Genomic DNA, 9527 nt, shown 5'->3' on the forward strand with positions numbered 1-9527 from the left:
TCTATATTTGAATGGATGTAAATAGCAAGATCAGTCCGTTGATTGCAATTATCGAAAACAAAATTGGGAGGCATGTACAATCCTTATATTCACGATTTTTTGTTTTTATTGTATACTTATAATATTTTGGTATTTCACATGATCATGCTTTTCTCCGACTGCTAATAACGTCTTTGTACCTAATCGGTTGAAAATGGTCCGATTGATACTCTAGTTTTCGAGAATATGATTTATCATAATTTCATAGTATATACCTTTTTATAGACCAACTTAAACTTAGCTGTTATTGACTTTGAACAATATTTCAGGAACTTTGTGTCTGTTGTCTTTATTTTAGTTGTCTTTGTGCTGATTTCGACAGGTATTCTTATATTATAATATTAAACCATGGCCATCGTTTTAGGTAATGTATTGAGCGGTCACAAACAATGTTCGAACAGCGGTATATTACTGTTGCCTTTATTTACCCTTACGCCATTATATATTTCCCTGTCTCAAACTGTAATTCAGTGATTTGGCCACACCAATTTGATTCCTTGTTCGACGGACCCGCCCGCACCTATTTTTTTCAAAACAGAATTTTTTTATTTTTTTTATATTCCCGCTTCCCGCATCCGGAAATGTAATCATGTCCATTTCCAGCACCGTTTTTTTTTGTAAATATTATAAATAGATATCAACATTTTTAAATCACAGTCTAACCTGTATATAACGATTTTAAACATAAATGCACCCCACCACACTTTGTAAATGTCTGTGAGAATATTTGTTTCAGCATGAATAGATATAGGAATATGTGGTGTGAGTGCCAATGAGACAACTCTCCATACAAATAACAATTTAAAAAGTAAACCATTTATGAAACCTATTTATCCAAAGCGGGAGTGCTCCAATATAAATTTATAACCGCGGAAATACCTGTAAAGAACAAAAAAATGGTTAATTTCCCCTTACTTATATTCCCTATCAAAAAATGTTCGTTGTTAGAATAAAGTACAAAGAACTTCTGAACGATTTTCCTTCAACTGCAATTATATTGTATGCTGGCGAAACAAAACTATCCATAACCGCTGCATGTTTATGCACCTGTCCTGATTGATTGAAGGGCCTGTCGTTCAGCAGTTATCGTTTGTTGATGTTGTTCATTGGTATTTTCCCTTTTGGATATACATGATATACAAATTAGATCGTTGGTGTTCCTGTTCGAATTGTGTACGCTAATAGTTTTGGGGTCCTTTATAGCCTGCTAATTGGTCTGTATCAAAGCCCTGTGTAAAAGGCCGTACTTTGACCTGTGTTTGTTATTATCAGGTTGAGAACAACCCTCCCTCAGACAAGGGGTCATTTTACTGATGTAGAAAAGAAAATAGAAATACCAAGGATTTGTATAGTTCTTCTATACAAAACCTTTAAAAACTTAGAATTTTGTACTCAAAAAGAGGAGAGTTACATCATATTTTAAACAACTTTTTCTAAAAGAGGGGCCCACTTATTTTGAATAATATTAAACTGTTAAAGTAAATGTGATAACATGGTTAAAGTCCAGGAAAATTACAAAATTCTTGGACATGTTTTGACCATTTAATACCAGATAGATATATAGTTCTTTGAGAAAATACGAGCCCTTTTGTACAAACAAATATATTATAACTTATATTGATCCCTCATAAAACATGTAAAAGGGATATTTATAACATTAAGGGGTTGTCCCCAAACACATTATGACTTGGATGGAGAATTGTCTCATTGTCAGGCACACATACATAGACCAGATTTAATTATTTCTTTGTGAACAGAAAAAAAAAACTTCTGAAATTAAAGAAATGTCAAAGTACAAATGATAAATCAAGCTTTAATATTGTCAAAACCTACTATTTTATGTTTACAAAAATCAATTATAATCGCTCGCCTTTACTTTTCAAGCTTCGCCTCAAAAATTTGCAAATTAAATATTTTTTTATTAAAATTTTCAAATCGCTCGCTCGCCCCAAATTTTGGAGTCCAAAAATCCGTAGAACAAGAAATTAAATTGGTGTGGCCTTAATAGTTTAAACATATGTATTTTAAGTGGATTGGGAAACAAGTTTTGCGGGTGCGAGTGCTGCCATGTAGCGGCATTAGCCTGCTCTTTTGCGAAATTTACAAGAGTGTCTTTAACGTGCAAGAGATATGGCTCTCTCTTAACACGGGTCAGCCATTTATCGTCTCTTTCCGACGGACTATCATCGTTTCCTCAAGAACATACTCGCAAATGGTGTCAAGGGAGAGTCGACAATTCAATCCCTGAAACTTTCATCCCGGAACGGAAATCGAACCAGGAACCTTTGTGTTTAGTAGTCCGATGCTCTAACCACTACACAACGGCTCTCAGTGGTTGTCGTTGGTTGCTCTATGTTATTATATCTGTTTTATGTTTTGTTATAAATCAGGTCGTTACCTTTTTCGTTTACAAAGTTTCACATTTTGTCATTCCAATGTCGATGCCTTTTATAGCCGACTATATGGTATCGGTTTTGCTCATTGTTGAAGGACGTACATATAATTTCTAAAATCAAATTCAGTTAGACCTTGTTGGATAGTTCATAGGTAATCAAATTATTTCTCGTCATTTTCTATTTTTTTTTAATCAAGCAAAAAGGAGATATTAAAGAAGCCGTCGACTACCACAACAACAAACGTAACTGGAACACTTCCGTTGTTATCTGAGAAACAAGTACAAATGTATATCATAATGGTCCGCAAAATAATAATGACCATTTACTACCATATGTGTACTAGATTGCTTGTAAACAGCAACTTTCTAGCGAGGAAATCATAATTGGAAACACAAGCCCCGAAATATAGTACCAGCATAGAGAAATATGCCACTTAAATGTTTCTACATACGAATGGGTGGTCACAATGAAAAAATGTTATCAACTCTTTCGTCCAAAATTTAAGTTATCAGCCTACTCTAATTGTCAATTTCTAGATGCTATTCAAGATATTATTAATTACGCAGTGTGTCTGTGACATATAATACGACATATTATATGGGGTCAGTCAATTCCTTTTCGGTTGAGAGCGAAGTGTACTAGTGACATAATACGATATATATTGAGGACTCGAATTGATACGGCACTAGTCTAAATACCGCATGTTAAGATTTGAATTTTACTGACCCCATGTACATTGTATACGCAGACTGAGTAACTAATTATACCAATACAACACTCGAAGTAAACGAAATATTTCTATACGAGGGGTGATGAAAAGCCTCACATGTCACAAAGCATAAATATTTGTTTAATGTTGGTATCGGTATGTTGACATGCACGTCGGGTTGTTGTCGCTTTGACACATTCCCCATTACCTTTCTGAATTTTACATGTGTATTGGATTATTGCTGTCGATTGGTTGCTATTTTATTAACGTTTATCAAAAGGTAAAATAACAAAAAATACCGAACTCAGAGGAATAATCACGAAGTCACGAAGTAAACGGCTAAATAAAAAAACTCAAACACAACAAACGAATGAAAACCGGAAGTCCGCGTTTTGTACAATTAAGTATGAATAAAGATTTGTTTTATATTGACATAAAAACAGTAAAATAACAAAAATACCGAACTCCGAGTAAAACGGAAAGTCCAAAGGCAAATGGCTAAATCAAAAACTCAAACAATTCTTGTTAACAAATTGATAACAACTGCCACATTCTTAGTAAAGGCATTTTCTTATGTAGAAAATGGTGGATAAACCATGGTTTTATAGCTGGTTAAACCTTTCACTTGTATGACAGTCACATGCAATTCCATTTTATTGACAACGATGTTTGAACAAAACAAACATACATAACAATTGTCACAAGTAGGGATGCGTTACAGCAGTCAACATTGTGTTATAATCTTAATCATAAAAAAATCAATAGTCATCTTTAACTGATATCAACTATCATGAAATAAAATATATGAAACAAATACGATTTTTTTTCAAGATATAAAAATCATACCAATAAAATATCAAATGGTATTATTAAATGATTTTCAAGGTTCAATTTAGAGTGATTGTCTGATCATTATTTCCTGACAAAATAACTTTTTTATACTTTAATTCAAAACATTTTTCTAGACTGAAATGAGCAGGGTGTTAAAATGCTTTCAGACTTTTTCTATTAAATCTCCATCCAAAGGATTTATGGACCTTTACCTTATTTAAATCAGGCTTTGTTGTTAAAATATGCAACAAATCGTCGTGTGAATGTAATAATGATGTAGTTTCCATTTATAAGGGGTTATTTTTATTAATAATAGCGGTAAGGGAATTTCTCAAAGCCGATACCAGTTACCGAAACCAATTTGAAAAAAATAATATCAGAATAACTATGTAATACAATTATTATATCTCTATGTGTATAATTTGTATGCCCTTTGTAAGAACCATTCAAACAGATCAGATCTTGAGTATCATTTTACGACCATTTTGAAAAATTTAAACTCTACATACAATTTTATAGTTAAATTAATATCTATGATTTATGGACCTTTACCTTATTTAAATCAGGTTTTGTTGTTAAAATATGCAACAAATCGTCGTGTGAATCTAATAATGATGTAGTTTCCATCTGGCCGTTATTGTGGTAAAAATTAAGATGGAAGTTTAAAAAAGGAATATATCATAAATATGTGACGTTATACGTTTCTTTGCTATAAAGGTTTAAAGCAAAACATATCAAACAAAATATAGATACACTCAAACAATGAGTATCAGTATACATGTTTGTTTAGGAGGAATGCTTTCTGAATTATTAGATAGTAGTACATGTGAACGTCTTTATAAGGGGTTATTTTTATTAATAATAGCGGTAAGGGAATTTCTCAAAGCCGATACCAGTTACCGAAACCAATTTGAAAAAAAATAATATCAGAATAACTATGTAATACAATTATTATATCTCTATGTGTATAATTTGCATGACCTTTGTAACAACCATTCAAACAGATCAGATCTTGAGTATCATTTTACGACCATTTTGAAAAATTTAAACTCTACATACAATTTTACAGTTAAATTAATATCTCTTCATACTAAATATCCGACGATTGAATCTTAGCTATACGAAATGTGGTTGGTGTTATAGTGTACTTTTATTTGAGTCGTTATGCCGACTTAGTAACTCGTTTTAACGACTTAGTTTACACCCTGTAATTCATTAGCTTACTCGTTATAACGACTTGAAAGAAATCTATACCCTGACACAAATCGGTTTCTGTGGTGGTGACTCTATAAGCCTGTTATTCTTGAATGTGTCTTATCCAAAATGTGTCAACCAAGCGGTTTATATAAATAAAATATGTTTTAACTAACTTTTTTCCCCATTAACAAACTTTTAACTAACTGGCTCAAAACCTTTGAATATATAGACTATCGTTTTTTTTACATATCTGCATACAACCGGTCTACATACATAATGTTATTCGACGAAGTCCACATTTCCATCATTTAAAGCATTTGACATTGATGGTATATCGAGGACTATTTTAAATTATTCGCAACTATTATAGGCTCTGTGCGATTAACATCTTGACATAGATATTGTAAAGATAGACACTTTGCATTATTGTTAAACATATATTGACCTCTAGCTGTCCTTTAACTATTTCTGTCATTGACTATTAATTGCTGTCTAATTTGCGTTAAACAATCAGATTATCCCATTTCATTAAAATCAATTATCATTATATCATTATCCGGTGTATATAAAGTGCGAATCCAGTCACCTCATTTTCACTGTTGTATGCGAGTATGTTCATTGTAGAATAAAGGATCATGGGAAAACTTTATTTGTTTACGTTTTGAAAATACCAAAATAATTGATTTAAAACTACATTTTAACATATTTTCATTATGATGTGTCTTTTTAATGTAAAATAACAGTATTAAAGTTCAAATATGTGTAAAAAAACCAACATAAGATAGGATATCAGTTATTAAAAGTGATCCATTTTCACTATAGTTGCGATGAATTATCACTGTATGGCATTCATTTCTGATGTAGAATTTTCGAAAAATGTGATGAATTTTTATTGTAGATTACTGTAATAATTAAACTTGCAACTAATGAAAAACTTATTTGATTACTTTGATATTTATATCTATTTATAACTTTTATATGTCTATAGAAACTGGCTGGCCATTTATACGTTTTTCCACAGTATTGACATGTGTGAACTGTAAACTGAAATGTTTCCCCGCAATGTTTTTTTTCCGGTTCGTATATTGCTATGATGTCGTTATCGTCTGCGTCGTCCGAAGACCCATTTGGTTTCCGATCAACTTTAATTTAAGTATATGGATCTATATAAATTTTAAAGAAGGTTCAATACCACAAAAGGAAGGTTGGGATAATGTTGGGGATGATGGTTCCAACCGTTTACGAAAAAGGGGCCTAAAAGAAGCATGTTTTTAGTTTTAGGATAATTACTTGTGTATAAGAATTTTGATTGTTCTGAAATTGTTCCACATTGTTCAATACCACAAGTAGAATGTTAGGTTTCATTTTTGGGTTATGGTACTAACAGTTTGGGAATGAAGGAACAAAAAGGGAAAAAAACAATCATGTTTGTAGTTTCCGGATAATTACTTGTTTGACGTTTTTGGATCTTTTTCGCATTATCACAAATGGAAGACTGGGATTTTGTTCGGGGATAATTGCCCCAAACATGCAGAAATTAGGGGCAAAATAAATGGCAAAACAAACCTTTTTCTAGTTTCCAGACAATATCGTGTGTTCAAGTGTATGGACCTCTCTAAAATTGTACTACAAGGTTCATTACCAGAAAGGAAAGACTGGGATTTGGTTTGATGGTTATTTATCCTAGAAGGAAAACAAAATGTTATGGGCGGGAAGAAACCTTCAGTTGCACTGTCACGGAATAGAAGTTCCTTCATAATATAAGTTCCAAAAGGAAAAGATATTCTGGAATATTATTTCCACAGGAAGAAATATTACAGTATATGTTCCTAACGGAATAAATGTTATAGAATATTTGTTCCAGCAGGAATAGATATTATGACAATGTTTATAACAAAGTTTCCATTGAAACTTCTGTTAGGTGGAACAAATATACGTTGATAGCACAGTATTGCGCATACGATTAAAGATCTTCGACCACATTTACCTTGTGTCAGAAACCTGTATAACGTCATAAATTTGATCACAATCCAAATTCAGATAGTATCAAGCTTTAATATTATGTCCAAATTTGCCCCAACTGTTCAGGGTTCGATCTCTGCGGTCCGCGAAGCATTTTTAATGTTTTAATATAAAACGAGCAGATGTGATTAAAAGTTCCTGTTGCTTTCTTCATATGGTAAGCTATGCCAGCATAGGCGTATCCAGGGGGCCTTGGAAAAATTTGGTTGATTATATAGGGAATCACTGAAGCATGACTTCAGCCCTGTCCCCCCTTTTTAGGTCAGCCATCGGACCTGCCTTACAAAAAGTTCTGGATCCGCCACTGCCCAGTTCTGCTTTTGAAGTGTTTGGAACAATGAGTACAAATCAGTCTTTTTCCATGCTATCAGTTGTTATGCTTATTGAGAAGTCTTAAAATTTTAATTCACACTGGTCACATTTGTTTAACCCATTAGTGTGGATCTTCTTATGCCTGGGAAAACTAGCTACCCATTTTGTCTTGAAAGGACAATACGTGCATTGGTATGAAGACCCCTCCTTAACTTTCTTTCTTTTTTCTGTGATTCATCTTCACTTGCCTCCCCTATTGTTGAGCCCCCAAATGCCTCAACATCCATATTCTGAAGGAAAGATAGTTTTTAGCTCGATTGTTGCTTGCATGTTCTTTACTGTATAATATGAAACGACAATGTGACATATAATTATCCAACGTCATTAAAGCTTGAAATGCAAGTCAAGTTGTGTAGGGCAAACTTTGTCTGTCAAAAACGTATACTGATAAAGTTGCTTTGGAACATGATGTACGTGTTGTACAGCACCCTTGATACTACCGCATAGGTCGAACCCTGAACAGTTTGGAGTAAGTATGTACACAACATTCAAGCTAGACTTCATTTTTGATGAAATCAAAAAAATGTTGAATTTCGGACCCTTTGGGCCTCAATGTGGACCATTTCGATAACTTGGCCCGAAATACAAAAATCCCATATTTAAAAACACGGTAGGATTCAGCATTCCAAAGTACCCCAAATATTCAACTGTTGTTGAAATCCAAAAGAATTTATTTCTTGACAGTTTGGACCCAACAAACTTGTTAAATGGGCCAAAAATTAAAAAATAATAATAAACACAATCATGTATGGATTCAGCCTACCAAAGAACCTCAAATTTTATTTTGGACCCTTTGGGCCAATTTAAAACCGGACCCAAAATCAAAATCTTACTTCAAAACCTCATAGAAATTGGTCAAGAAGTGATTTATAAAAAATATTAGAAAGTATTGTTGTATTTATCCCATTCTATTTCGATAGACATGCGAGATGTACGTATTCAGTGATGAAGTTTCAATGCATTGGATAAATATAACTACACTTTAAATAAAGATTCTGATGAATTATGAAAAATTCTATGACATGCTTCTTCTGATTGGTAAATAGACACAAACTCGAAATCCAATGATAAAATTTGTTTGCACATGCGTATAATGACTACTGCAGAAACATGACTTTTATCAAATTGGCATGCATTTGAAAATATTTTGCATTAATCTAAGAAACACTTTCAACTCTGAAATGATCCACATATTGTTATATTATGACAACGATGTGTTTTATTTGAAATAAATATTAATTCTATTGAATTTATTGGAGTGTTCAATCAAACTTTTCATCTCAAAGTCAGCACTATCAAATCCTTTTCTTACTTTAATTATTGTTGGTGCAAGTCGGCTGAATTTGGAATTTAATGCATAAAAATTAATAAAATTCATACAGTGAAAATGCACCGCATATGCAATACTAATGAATCGCTCTACAGTGAAAATGAAAGTAAAGTATCATTATTCAACAGTAAACATGACTCGCATAAAGATAGCATCAAAGTGGAATTCAATACAATATGGGCAAACTGAATAACAAAAGCTATTCTACGTTATATAACATTAATAATTGTGTTGTTATGAATATGTTTTTGCAACTACATCTTCCCTGCTAGCTTTTAATCACCTGCACGATTTGTTCGTAAAACGTCCTAAATATTCACCTATTTCGGTATATATTTCACGTATGGATGGCTCTCGGCGCGTTAAAACCCCGTTCCCATCTCTTATTTTGTATAACTTGTATTATTTATTACTAAATATAGTACATGTGAACAATTTTCTTCATTTTCTTCAAAAATCATAATTTTTTCGTCTGTTTATTTACAATTCTACATCAGAAATGCATGGCATATACATTGAAAATGGTATTTTAGGATCCGCACTTTACATACACTGATTATCTATGAAGTTATTATTACGGGTTCAGCTAAAGTAGCAAGTTGGCGCCTTTTAAAACATTTAACATTTAACG

This window comes from Mytilus edulis, chromosome 2 (assembly GCF_963676685.1).
Source record: "Mytilus edulis chromosome 2, xbMytEdul2.2, whole genome shotgun sequence".
In the NCBI taxonomy this organism is placed as follows: Eukaryota; Metazoa; Mollusca; class Bivalvia; order Mytilida; family Mytilidae; genus Mytilus; species Mytilus edulis.